The following is a 14,753-nucleotide window of genomic DNA, read 5'->3' as shown; positions in this document are numbered from 1 at the left end:
TATTGTAGCCTAAGTAAAGTATTACTAGTGTGATTAACAAGTCGTGGCTTGCATAAAAGTGGTGGTCAATGAATTAAAATAAAATAAAATTGATTAATAGAAGAAGAGTGAAGTAGAACATCCAATGGTGGTTTTCTACCTTTAGGTTTTCACCTAACATATAGTGTCTCTATGTGTGATGATGTGCATGTTGTTTTGATAATATGTTGTTTCCCATGGTTACTTTTGCTTGTTTCTTATGTTTATGATTATGCATGTGTTGTTTATATATGTTAATGCATGATTTAGTTATTGCGTAAGAAAAGGAAAAAAGTAGTAAATTGATCCATGGATCACAATATTGATTTACGCCCCCTCCCCTCAGTATTGTTCACTCTTCCAACAAGAAATGTTAGTAATACTACATGTAGTTAATAAATGATGTCCATACCTAACACGAAGACACTTTAAAAGTTAAAATTGATCATGATACTCTAAATTACTTCTTGGGGCAAAGACTATCTTCATAAAAGTAACAAAAATGGGTCACAAATGTGTTGAGTTATGACTTTAAAATTATCTAAAAAAAGGGAAAAAAATATTGTGGCAGATGCACTCACAAGGAAATTTGAAGACACAAATGGTTTACAATGTACTATTTCCATTCCTCGATTTGACTCAATGGAAGAAGAAAGGATAGAATGGCAAGAATATGATAAGATATGCAAGATCATTCAACAACTATAAGAGGACCTTGATGGAGTAGAAAAATTTACATGGAAAACTGATTTTCTATGGTATCAAGATCATGTATACTTATGTAATCATTTTCAACTCAAATTGAAGGCCCTATTGGATTTACACACTTCTCCTATAAGAGGGAATTCAGGGTTCTTGAATAAATACAATAGGATCAAGAAATAATTTTTTTGGAAGGTCTTAAAGAATATTTACAAAAATTGTGGTATGCCAACAAAATAAAGGAGAGACTATCAAGAACCTAGGATCCATCATCCATTAGGCATACCCAACCAACATTGGGAAGAACTTTTCGTAGATGTTATTACAAGTTTACCCAAATCTAAAGGAAAGAGTGTCATTATTCTAGTTTTAGATAAACTCACAAAGGATGCCCACCTTTTCTCTCTTTCTCATCCTCTTAAAGCATGCATTGTGGTAGAATATTTCATGGAAATAGTCCAAAAGCTACATGGAATACCAAATACTATTGTAAGTGATAGAGATCCAATTTTCATTGGAAAAATTTTGATTGAATTATTTTATTATTTAGGTGCTAATTGGCTCATGACTCATTTTACCATCTTCGATCTGATGGGAAAAATGAGATTGTGAATAAATGTTTCGAAGGATATCTACATTTTTTTTGTAAATCGTCCTTCTATTCATTCTTCAAAAAAGTGTACATCATTAACAAAAATGCAAGTAGTCTCACCCCGACCAGGTTTGTTGACTACTATAAGTAGCAAGTGACAGTAAAACAAAACAACAGAATGTAACAAAAACCACAACTTAAAGGGCCAGAAGCACCAGAAGATAAGGAACATATGTAAAACACCCAATATCATATTAATCATCAAAAATGATGGAGGCTAAGTTTTCTGGGGATGTTCGAGGAGGCAGAGGAGGGCGAAAGGCACATTGGACATGCTCTTCGAAATGGACTGTCTAGGCCTCCAAATTTTCAACTTTCTCGAAGAGTAGATTATGGCCGCTCGAGACCACCACCACACATTCTCGGGTATGGCACTGAAAATAGTGCATCTTGTGCAATGTCGTGATAAGCTGTGATGAGCACCAATATTGCAACAAGAATGCTACAACTTCTAGGGCTACCAACTTTACTTTATCAACTTGGGGTTTCGTACAAACTTGGAGGTGATAGTGGTATATACATAGAAGATGCATCATTCTACTCATGTCACTTCTCAACTCGAGCACTTGACCATTAGGGTTCCAGACCAGTCCTCTATTGAACTAAAGGGAGTCTGACTACTGACAGTGAATGTAAATCTAGTTCTAGTGCAGGGAAAGTAAATGCTTGTCTATTCAGGAAATGAAAGTTGCCAAATGGTAAATGCTATGAAATGCCATAAATCATCTAGCTATGAAATGACACAAATCACTTGTAGAAAGGGAACTATGCTAATCTTTCAATTAATCATCTAGCTATCAGGACTGCTTGAAAATAGAAAGTTACTCTATCATCTCAGAATTCAAACATGCATGCATTAACTATCTCATTCACATTTGTAGAAAAAGTCTTAATTGCTAACTTCATAAATATAAAAGCTAATGTTATCTGATCTTGCAGGAGGGAAAGGAATGGGAAGGCTAGGCTAAGTGGCACTTCTGGTAATGGAGTCAAAGCTGAGGGGCTAACCTACTCCTATACTAGGCTATCTTATCATTTCAAGTAAAAACAAGGTCAAAACAGGTTGCTACAGGTTTTCTATAGGAAATTGCTACAGGATGTCCTAATCTGCTACAGGATGTCCTAGACTGCTACAAGAAGTTAGCTCAGAGGTTTTGGAGGGTAAGAATAGTGAGATGAGATGTTGGAGGGGTGCATGACAGTTGTGGAAGGTGAACATCGCCCAAGGCCAAGCCAACACCCCAAGGAGGTCGGATTTGCCTAAAGTAACTTGCTCATGGTGGCTGGAAAATAGAAGTTTGGACTATGCGTTGGTATGCTTCGACAGAAGGTGGAGAAGACCTAGGTGAAGCTCGTTGGAGGAGTCCCTTCCTGCAGATCAAAAATCCCTGCAATAAAAGTGTTTCTCTTTTCATTTATAAATCACTACATGTCCAAATGGAAAAGACAAATTGAATTTGAGGACGCTGATCTATTAAGGAATAAATCTATGACATGGAATGCCTTTTAAGCTACAAAAACCTTAAGAAAAAAAAGATAACAACTATAGATGCTTCCAAGAAATCATAAACAATTATCTAGCTAAGAATGAAACTTAATCTATGCAATAAACAAAAGACAAACTCTGTTTTTGGGGCTGTGAGAGTGGGGTCCTCTAATCATGATCCCATGAGGGAGATGAGATAGGGGCCACTCTCACAATAATTTCTAGTATAATCTCCTTCACTAAACTGCAACACTAATTTACCTCTTTAAACTAATGGAAACAAGGTTAAGCAAAAATTTAAGTAACTTGCTAAGCTAACAAAAAGACATAAATAAACTTCAACAACTAACTATCATTGTAAGATAAGAATACAACTACAAAATAAGAACTTTTGTTGCTAGGGTTGGGCCCTAACCCAAGTGCTTCAACCCTATGATTCAACTCAGTGGTGGATCAAAACAGAATCTCTCATTATCATAAAAATTTCAAGTACATCATAACAATAATAGTCAAAATGTTTAAGCTAAAATGGCCTCTTGGCTACAAAAAAAATCAAATCCTAATGAGTCCCTTGGCTTTCTTATTTATACAAAACTGGAGCTACCAACAACTCCTTAGAAAATAGGGATACTTGGCTCCCTAACTCGAGAATAACTCTTCCTTGACTCTCACTAGTTTGGCTGCCAATGAACTCGACTTGCTTGGTTTTCAGTGACATTGAGTTGATGAGATAGAGTGGAGGAATCTTCAAATTATTTTGGAGTTAATGAGGGAGACCAACTCCTAAAATATCTCTTGCTTGCCTAATCTGAATTTCTGCACTCAAGTCAACCCAAAACTACTCCAATTCCTGCATTTAACACAGATTAGGCCACATGACATAGTAACTTACCTTTACTCCTCTCACTAAGCGAAAGATAAAAAAATATGTAAATAAATGTGAGAAAAGTCAATTTAATAGGCTGGAGAGTGACATTGTGACCCATATAGTTTACCTATTGATGAGCCTCATCAAGCTATGCATGTTACTCTTTCCTCACATGCTCTAGAGTAGCGAATAACATGCATAGCTTGATGAGGCTCATCAATAGGTAAACTATATGGGTCACAATGTCACTCTCTAGCCTATTAAATTGACTTTTCTCACATTTATTTACATATTTTTTTATCTTTCGCTTAGTGAGAGGAGTAAAGGTAAGTTACTATGTCATGTGGCCTAATCTGTGTTAAATGCAGGAATTGGAGTAGTTTTGGGTTGACTTGAGTGCAGAAATTCAGATTAGGCAAGCAAGAGATATTTTAGGAGTTGGTCTCCCTCATTAACTCCAAAATAATTTGAAGATTCCTCCACTCTATCTCATCAACTCAATGTCACTGAAAACCAAGCAAGTCGAGTTCATTGGCAGCCAAGCTAGTGAGAGTCAAGGAAGAGTTATTCTCGAGTTAGGGAGCCAAGTATCCCTATTTTCTAAGGAGTTGTTGGTAGCTCCAGTTTTGTATAAATAAGAGAGCCAAGGGACTCATTAGGATTTGATTTTTTTTGTAGCCAAGAGGCCATTTTAGCTTAAACATTTTGACTATTATTGTTATGATGTACTTGAAATTTTTATGATAATGAGAGATTCTGTTTTGATCCAACACTGAGTTGAATCATAGGGTTGAAGCACTTGGGTTAGGGCCCAACCCTAGCAACAAAAGTTCTTATTTTGTAGTTGTATTCTTATCTTACAATGATAGTTAGTTGTTGAAGTTTATTTATGTCTTTTTGTTAGCTTAGCAAGTTACTTAAATTTTTGCTTAACCTTGTTTCCATTAGTTTAAAGAGGTAAATTAGTGTTGCAGTTTAGTGAAGGAGATTATACTAGAAATTATTGTGAGAGTGGCCCCTATCTCATCTCCCTCATGGGATCATGATTAGAGGACCCCACTCTCACAGCCCCAAAAACAGAGTTTGTCTTTTGTTTATTGCATAGATTAAGTTTCATTCTTAGCTAGATAATTGTTTATGATTTCTTGGAAGCATCTATAGTTGTTATCTTTTTTTTCTTAAGGTTTTTGTAGCTTAAAAGGCATTCCATGTCATAGATTTATTCCTTAATAGATCAGCGTCCTCAAATTCAATTCGTCTTTTCCATTTGGACATGTAGTGATTTATAAATGAAAAGAGAAACACTTTTATTGCAGGGATTTTTGATCTGCAGGAAGGGACTCCTCCAACGAGCTTCACCTAGGTCTTCTCCACCTTCTGTCGAAGCATACCAATGCATAGTCCAAACTTCTATTTTCCAGCCACCATGAACAAGTTACTTTAGGCAAATCCGACCTCCTTGGGGTGTTGGCTTGGCCTTGGGCGATGTTCACCTTCCACAACTGTCATGCACCCCTCCAACATCTCATCTCACTATTCTTACCCTCCAAAACCTCTGAGCTAACTTCTTGTAGCAGTCTAGGACATCCTGTAGCAGATTAGGACATCCTGTAGCAATTTCCTATAGAAAACCTGTAGCAACCTGTTTTGACCTTGTTTTTACTTGAAATGATAAGATAGCCTAGTATAGGAGTAGGTTAGCCCCTCAGCTTTGACTCCATTACCAGAAGTGCCACCTAGCCGAGCCTTCCCATTCCTTTCCCTCCTGCAAGATCAGATAACATTAGCTTTTATATTTATGAAGTTAGCAATTAAGACTTTTTCTACAAATGTGAATGAGATAGTTAATGCTTGGATGTTTGAATTCTGAGATGATAGAGTAACTTTCTATTTTCAAGCATTCCTCATAGCTAGATGATTAATTGCAAGATTAGCATAGTTCCCTTTCTGCAAGTGATTTGTGTCATTTCATAGCTAGATGATTTATGGCATTTCATAGCATTTACCATTTGGCAACTTTCATTTCCTGAATAGACAAGCATTTACTTTCCCTGCACTAGAACTAGATTTACATTCACTGTCAGTAGTGAGACTCCCTTTAGTTCAATAGAGTACTGGTATGGAACCCTAATGGTCAAGTGCTTGAGTTGAGAAGTGACATGAGTAGAATGATGCATCTTCTATGTATATACCACTATCACCTCCAAGTTTGTACGAAACCCCAAGTTGATAAAGTAAAGTTGGTAGCCCTAGAAGTTGTAGCATTCTTGTTGCAATATTGGTGCTCATCACAGCTTATCACGACATTGCACAAGATGCACTATTTTCAGTGCCATACCCGAGAATGTGTGGTGGTGGTCTCGAGCGGCCATAATCTACTCTTCGAGAAAGTTGAAAATTTGGAGGCCTAGACAGTCCATTTCGAAGAGCATGTCCAATGTGCCTTTCGCCCTCCTCTGCCTCCTCAAACATCCCCAGAAAACTTAGCCTCCATCATTTTTGATGATTAATATGATATTGGGTGTTTTACATATGTTCCTTATCTTCTGGTGCTTCTGGCCCTTTAAGTTGTGGTTTTTGTTACATTCTGTTGTTTTGTTTTACTGTCACTTGCTACTTATAGTAGTCAACAAACCTGGTCGGGGTGAGACTACTTGCATTTTTGTTAATGATGTACACTTTTTTGAAGAATGAATAGAAGGACGATTTACAAAAAAAATGTAGATATCCTTCGAAACATTTATTCACAATCTCATTTTTCCCATCAGATCGAAGATGGTAAAATGAGTCATGAGCCAATTAGCACCTAAATAATAAAATAATTCAATCAAAATTTTTCCAATGAAAATTGGATCTCTATCACTTACAATAGTATTTGGTATTCCATGTAGCTTTTGGACTATTTCCATGAAATATTCTACCACAATGCATGCTTTAAGAGGATGAGAAAGAGAGAAAAGGTGGGCATCCTTTGTGAGTTTATCTAAAACTAGAATAATGACACTCTTTCCTTTAGATTTGGGTAAACTTGTAATAACATCTACGAAAAGTTCTTCCCAATGTTGGTTGGGTATGCCTAATGGATGATGGATCCTAGGTTCTTGATAGTCTCTCCTTTATTTTGTTGGCATACCACAATTTTTGTAAATATTCTTTAAGACCTTCCAAAAAAATTATTTCTTGATCCTATTGTATTTATTCAAGAACCCCGAATTCCCTCTTATAGGAGAAGTGTGTAAATCCAATAGGGCCTTCAATTTGAGTTGAAAATGATTACATAAGTATACATGATCTTGATACCATAGAAAATCAGTTTTCCATGTAAATTTTTCTACTCCATCAAGGTCCTCTTATAGTTGTTGAATGATCTTGCATATCTTATCATATTCTTGCCATTCTATCCTTTCTTCTTCCATTGAGTCAAATCGAGGAATGGAAATAGTACATTGTAAACCATTTGTGTCTTCAAATTTCCTTGTGAGTGCATCTGCCACAATATTTTTTTCCCTTTTTTTAGATAATTTTAAAGTCCTAACTCAACACATTTGTGACCCATTTTTGTTACTTTTATGAAGATAGTCTTTGCCCCAAGAAGTAATTTAGAGTATCATGATCAATTTTAACTTTTAAAGTGTCTTCGTGTTAGGTATGGACATCATTTATTAATTACATGTAGTATTACTAACATTTCTTGTTGGAAGAGTGAACAATACTGAGGGGAGGGGGGCGTAAATCAATATTGTGATCCATGGATCAATTTACTACTTTTTTCCTTTTATTACGCAATAACTAAATCATGCATTAACATATATAAACAACACATGCATAATCATAAACATAAGAAACAAGCAAAAGTAACCATGGGAAACAACATATTATCAAAACAACATGCACATCATCACACATAGAGACACTATATGTTAGGTGAAAACCTAAAGGTAGAAAACCACCATTGGATGTTCTACTTCACTCTTCTTCTATTAATCAATTTTATTTTATTTTAATTCATTGACCACCACTTTTATGCAAGCCACGACTTGTTAATCACACTAGTAATACTTTACTTAGGCTACAATATGTCGGAAACCACCACTTACAGAACTTTATAAGACAACACCTACTGGAATCCACCACTCCCATGACTTTCCAAGTCACAACTCCTAGACACCACAAAACCAAATAGTCTATCCAACCAACACTAGAGGGAATCCACCACTCCCAAGTTCTCACGACTCTACTTGAAGATGCCAATAGCTAAATTATGCATTAACATATATAAACAACAAATGCATAATCATAAACATAAGCAACAAGTAAAAGTAACCATGGGCAACAACACATTATCAAAACAACATGCACATCATCACACATAGAGGCACCAGATGTTAGGTGGAAACCCAAAGGGAGAAACCCACAATTGCTTCACTCTTCTTCTATTAATCAATTTTATTTTTTTAAATGCATTGGGCACCACTTTTATGCAATCCAAAACTTGCTACAACATGTTAGAAGCCATCACTTTCGGAACTTTATACGTCAACACCTACTGGAAGCCACCACTCCCATGAATTTGCAAGACATACTTGTTGGACAACCCAACACCAAATAGTCTATCCAACCACGGCTAGAGAGAATCCACCACTCCCAAGTTCTCATGACTCTACCTGAAGATGCCAATACACCATAAATTCAAAAGCCACCACTCACCCACTAAAGGCCACACCCTTAAAGCTCATATCATGGACCTCATGTCATAATATTTCACACTAATACCATTTCTCTCTGCAATCAAACATTTGTGAACCACATTTTGTCCATTTTCATACTGGATTCACGACATCTCTATCGCTCAATCAACAATATAATCTACATATAATTTTTTTAACACAATCAATCTCTATAATAAAGATCTATGCAACACAGTCGACTTACACAATCAATTTTCTCATCAAACTCAATAACCCAGTAGCAAAATAAACTATACAAACATAGCTTTGTGGGTTCCTAGGAAAGATGTTGCAATCATAGCTTTGTGCTAGTTATCATCAGAGAGAAGTTGCTCTAACTTAGGTAAAATCTCCTCCTCTCTACCCATAACTTTGTCATTTGTATTCAATCCTTTATCCAACAACTATAGAACCTATGCAAGCATCTCTTAATAAGATATCAACAAGCCTATGATCATCATAGAAAATCCTCCAAGCTCTTTGACATCAATGCTGAAACAATTGACTCCTTAGGTAAACATCCTAGGTTGACATCAATTCCACTGTCTTACGGCCAACATTTATTTTTGACATATGGGTTTAGTTAAGTTTTTTCCTTTATGTTTGTAACTTATAAAGGAAAGAGCTCCTCCTTATATGAAAACTACAATTATGCCATGACCTAAGGCACCACACTCCATACTAAATATATTTTTTCAAGTGAGGCCTCACTAAGATGAAAATTGCATACAAAGCCTTTTTAAGTTCTTGAAACGCTTAGGTTGCTTCTTTAGTCCAAAAAAATGCCTCATTCAATAATTTTTTTTAAAGTGAAAAGAGATTTGATCCCTCTCTGGTAAATCCATAATTATTATGGATCAAGCCTAGCTTTCATTAGTTACTTACATTCATGTATATTGTGTTTATTTTGAAATAAGAAAAAATTTATTTAGTTATTAATATTTAGTAATTACATGGTAAAGACTTAATTTTATAAAATATTCTTATAATATTTTTCTTCATATTGAAGAAAAAAAAATAGAAATTTATGTCAAAATAGTTGTCATTTTTTTACATTCAATTTAATTAAAAATTTGTTATATATATTATATATTCTCAATACCTATGAGTAGATTTATTATTGTAAATGATTGTTTTACAATAAAATATATGTAAAATAATTTGATAGTGAAATTATTTGCAATTTTTTGGGCAAGTGGCATTCATAACCCTTGGTATTGAGCCCAAAGACTACCTACAAGTTAAGAATCTCCAAAATTAAGTATCTTGTTATTTTATTCATATCAATATATTATTTGGAATACAACATTAACATATATGTTATTGTTGGAGATCATTAATAATCCCTTTAGGATAAGAAATATTATTCCATACTAACTAAAAGATGAAACCATCTATGCTAGAGACCCTAAACTAATCATTAATTGTTGTTTCAACAAAATTAATTATATCCATTTTACCTTTACATCATTCAGATACACAAACAAGTTGAAAAAAAACTAAATTATTCAAAACTCTTTAAATCCTATTTATTTTTATGATCATTATCTCTATTTTTAATAATATTTTTTCTAATTTTGTAATTACTTTACTTGCCATTACCATTTGAACCTCTTCTAACTCAATCTATTGAGTTATTGGAATGATGTATTCATTTCTAATTTTCGATAACCATTTAAATATCTAACTATAAAAGTATACATCCACTACCCCATTCTGAGATTAAAACCTATAACTTTTCCACTCCGAAATTACATCTATTACTGCTTTAAAAATAAGTAAACAAAACATCATTCAAAATTTATAAATATTGAACATGTAACTTCTTAAAAATATATGTACACAACTAATTTATGAATCGAAAACATTATTAAAGAATTATGATTACTACGGAAACAATATGTTGGCATACTGTAGAGATCAAAGAATAGAATAGCCAAACCCTAACTTCGATAAACAAAGAATCCGGTTTCAATCACCGCAGGTCGACTATTAAAAAACAACCACGGCAAAAAATCAACACAGCTTCAGTGCATAATACAAAAAAGAAATAACACAGAGAATCCGATTTCAGTCACCCCAGTTCCAACAAAATGGATCGTAGAGTCATAATTTAACGGGAAGATAACCTAAAATCACGACATATATGTAGTACATATTCGCCACATAGGATTACCACAATAAAAAACACACCTGAAATTTATTTCAGCCCAACGGCTATGCCTATGCACAAACATACCATCACCGGTTACCAGACACAGGAGTTTTTCGCTGCAGAAAAAATATCTCTGACATATAAAGAGATACAAACCCTAAATCAATAGCAAGCATCAAAAAATTACTTTAAACTTCACTATTTCATTTCAATACAACTCTGGCCTTTCTGAGAGCCAGGTAGGACTGAACTTCTTCATCCGAAAGGCTTCTTACACGCTTGAACATTTCGACATTTGCATATCGAAGTTTGGTACGCGGATCCGTGTACGAAGTGGGGAATCCGGAAATGTCACAGTATTTCTTGGCAGGATACATGGAGGGCGTAGACTGAATATTCACGTAGTTGGGCTCCCCCGCAGGATGAGATTCATAGTTTTCTGACCCAATCATCTGCTTTAAACGCTTCCACTGTTTCTTCTTTGAATGGTCCTTGGGATACTTCTCCGATATTTGTAATTTCTTGAATGGCAGAACCGATGGCAATAAGATATAGGAACTGGCGAAGGGCAGATTCTAACTCAATGTTGAGGAAATTTGCCATTACCTTTCTTTCACTGTACAGAATGGTTTGCCGATTCAAACATGAGCTCACTGTACAGAATGGTTTGCCGATTCAAACATGAGTGTTAGAATTTCAAAGTAACTCCAGACCGGCATCTCTTCCAGTTCGATAGGCATCTCTACTAGCAGTCCCAACATCCGATCCAGAGGAGTCTCTGTGTGAAGCGACTCCGGAGGCAGCGAAGGTCCCAGACAGCGACTGTAGCCGTTCCAGCTACCTATCAATCGAAAATCTCGGTGGACTTAGGGTCAGAAATTGCGGAATCCGAAAGATCGGAATCAGGTGCAGTCAGAAGAAACGACAAACCTGGACTCTTCTCGCTCGAAAGCTGCGGAATAAGAACCGGAACGTCCCCCGTATCAAGCCTCTCCCCTCCCCCCGATCGAACGAGACCCTGCCAAACTAGTGCCCGAAATGGTTGCACAAAAGGTGAAAATAGAGCTTTGTATGGTGGATAAAGGAGTGGTAAGATCCCCGCCCGTTTCATATATTTTGTCCAGTAGTGCCAGATTAAGTTTCCTTTACTTTTCTTCCAAGTCGTTCTTCTGCATATTTTCCACTGACTCAAACAAGCGTTCCAGCGGTTGATTTGTCATCTCCCGCGCCTGCTCTAGCGTTAGCGTTTCCAGATTAATGTTCGCCATTAAAACCAGGGTTTTCAATTCATTGTCCGCCATTAAAACGCTGTGAAGCCGCACAAATCCTCGAACAGTATATGCGCGGCTCATCGAAATGGTGATTGAGAAGCATTAGCGATAGCATTATCTTCCCTCTCTCCAACATTTCAAAATTTTGAGCGGGGCGAGTTTGAAATTTTGAGAGCGAAGGTTTCATTGAATGTTTGTGGGTGTCTGCATTAACTACATCCACTAGTTGCATTATGTACATTAAAGCCGCTAAGTTGAAACGGCGCTGCATGTCAAAGCGGGAGCAGCGGTGGAGCCTGCCGGAGCGCTATGGAATCGCCGGAAAACCAATCATCGTGTATAAGCATGTATGGACATATATGTATGGGCAGCCGGAAAGGTATGGTCCATGCCGTCGCCGTGCTCTGTGAGACTCTGACAGAGGTACCCTCCATAGCATTAACTTTGCTATGGAGGTGGAAATAGGAATTGCCACCAAGCCAGAAACTGGCAAGCGATCTGCTGCTACTTTGCAATGGCGATGACAAAAGATGGGCGGGGATTCCAGTCGCGGATCGATAAACTGAACACTTTTGTGGGCAAGAGCGCGGTGGGTCGATACTTCAAGCTGGACGCCCGGAATTCGTGCTTCACAAGAGAGCTCCGGGCGGGAACGGCAACGTTTCTGACAATGGCTTACATTCTAGCCGTCAACGCCAGCATTCTCACTGACTCGGGCGGCCCCTGTACGGTGGCCGACTGCACACCCACCTGCAGCGACTCGTCCGTTGCCGCGAGCTTGTGCCAGGGGCGCAGCGCTAACGGGACGGTGTTGAGCTTGGTGAGCACCGGGGTCGAGTGCAAGTTTCCGCCGGTGAACCCTGGTTACACTAAGTGCCTGGACAGAACGAAGAAGGACCTGATTGTGGCCACGGTGGCGTCGTCGCTCATCGGGTGTTTTATCATGGGGGTGTTTGCGAATTTGCCCTTGGCACTGGCGCCCGGCATGGGGACAAACGCGTATTTTGCTTATACAGTTGTGGGTTACCATGGCTCCGGGTCGATCTCGTATAAAAGCGCCCTGGCGGCTGTTTTTATCGAGGGGATTTTGTTTCTGCTCATTGCGGCTCTCGGTTTCAGGACGAAGCTCGCCAAGATGGTGCCGAAGCCGGTTCGAATCTCGTCGTCCGCAGGGATCGGTCTGTTTCTCGCCTTCATCGGGCTGCAGTCCAGCGAGGGCATCGGGCTCGTCCAGTACAGCTCGTCGACTCTGGTAACGCTGGGCGCTTGCCCGAAAAAATACATGGTCGGGCTAGCGCCGGTGCAGACGTTTCTCAACGGGACAACGGAGCTTCTCGCCGGAGGCACCGTGTCAGGCGACATTTTTTGCCTCAAGGGACGAATGGAGAGCCCCACTTTCTGGCTCGGAATCGTCGGCTTCGTTATCATCGCTTACTGCCTGGTGCACAACGTGAAGGGCGCTATGATCTACGGAATCGTGTTCGTGACCGCCATCTCATGGTTCCGCCACACTCAGGTTACTTACTTCGACGACACCACAACAGGGAACGAGTCCTATGATTATTTCAAAAAAGTCGTAGATGTGCACAAGATTACCGGCACAGCAGGGGCCCTGAGCTTCAAGGATTTCCACAGCGGGCAGCTCTGGGTTGCTCTCATCACGTTTCTCTACGTCGATCTGCTGGACACCACCGGGACGCTTTACTCCATGGCCAAATTCGCAGGTTTCGTTGATGAAAAGGGGGATTTCGAAGGTCAATACTTTGCCTTCATGAGCGACGCCTTTGCCATCGTTATCGGTTCTCTGCTCGGCACTTCGCCTGTTACAGCGTTCATCGAGTCGTCCACGGGAATCCGCGAAGGAGGCCGCACGGGACTCACAGCTCTAACGGTCTCCTGCTATTTCTTTCTTGCCTTCTTCTTCACGCCGCTTTTGGCCTCCATCCCGCCGTGGGCCGTCGGGCCGCCGCTGATTCTAGTCGGCGTGCTGATGATGAAGTCCGTATTGGAAATCGACTGGGAGAACATGCGGGAAGCCATTCCGGCCTTCGTTACTCTCATTGTCATGCCCACCACCTACTCAATCGCCTATGGTCTGATCGGCGGAATCGGGACCTTCATCGTTCTGCATCTCTGGGATTGGGTCAAGGACGCCTACGGAACCGTCGCCGGTAAGCGGAGGAACCAGTCCCCCACAGCCGCAGCCACCGCTGCCGGCCCCACGCAGAGAGACATTGAGATGAACGGATCTAGCGTCTGACTTCGGCGGCGGGGATCGAACCCGTGACCTACCCAACAAAACACTCACAGGTTGTTATTCTATTATGGTTTATTGTTAACAGTTAGCTTAGAAATCAAAGTAGGGCTTCGCAGCAGGCTGACTCCGCCATGGCCGGTATATTATTTATTTTCAATGAAATTTACCTGATTCTTGACTTGCATACTGTACAATGACCTGCATCTCGTCATGCCATGAAAAATTCAAACTTCTCTTTTTTCAATTAAAAAAAGAAATGCATGGTTCGTTGAGCTCTGAGGTCAGGATCTAATCTCGGGCTATATATATTTTTTTTTGGGAGTTGTCTTTAGTGCGATATTTTGGACTTTCAGGATCCTAATCCAGTGGAAAATTTTAAGGTGAAATCTTGATTTGTGTTATTCAAACTAGTTTTTTCACTGTATATATGGATTCAGTGCCCTAGAAAACTCCTAGGGCACTTCGATTGTACAGGATTACCCATTAAGCTTGTGATTTCAATAAATTCCTGCCGGATTTTAGAGAAATTACACCGAAAAAACCCACCTTAAAAACTTCCAAAAAATCGCACTAAAGACAACTCCTTTTTTTTCGCCCATCGAATTTCGGTCTCAATT

At 38.7% G+C, this 14,753-nt stretch overlaps 1 pseudogene; it reads left to right on the top strand.

The window, feature by feature from the left end:
* Positions 1-12,386: 12,386 nt before the first annotated feature.
* LOC149166573 (adenine/guanine permease AZG1 pseudogene) lies at positions 12,387-14,276 on the top strand (annotated as a pseudogene).
* The last annotated feature ends 477 nt before the right edge of the window (positions 14,277-14,753 follow it).

Source organism: Pinus tabuliformis, chromosome 5_1 (genome assembly GCF_031772625.1).
Source record: "Pinus tabuliformis cultivar Carrire ecotype Pingquan chromosome 5_1, CPIR1, whole genome shotgun sequence".
Classification (NCBI taxonomy): domain Eukaryota; kingdom Viridiplantae; phylum Streptophyta; class Pinopsida; order Pinales; family Pinaceae; genus Pinus; species Pinus tabuliformis.
This window is presented reverse-complemented; position numbering and strand designations above follow the sequence as displayed.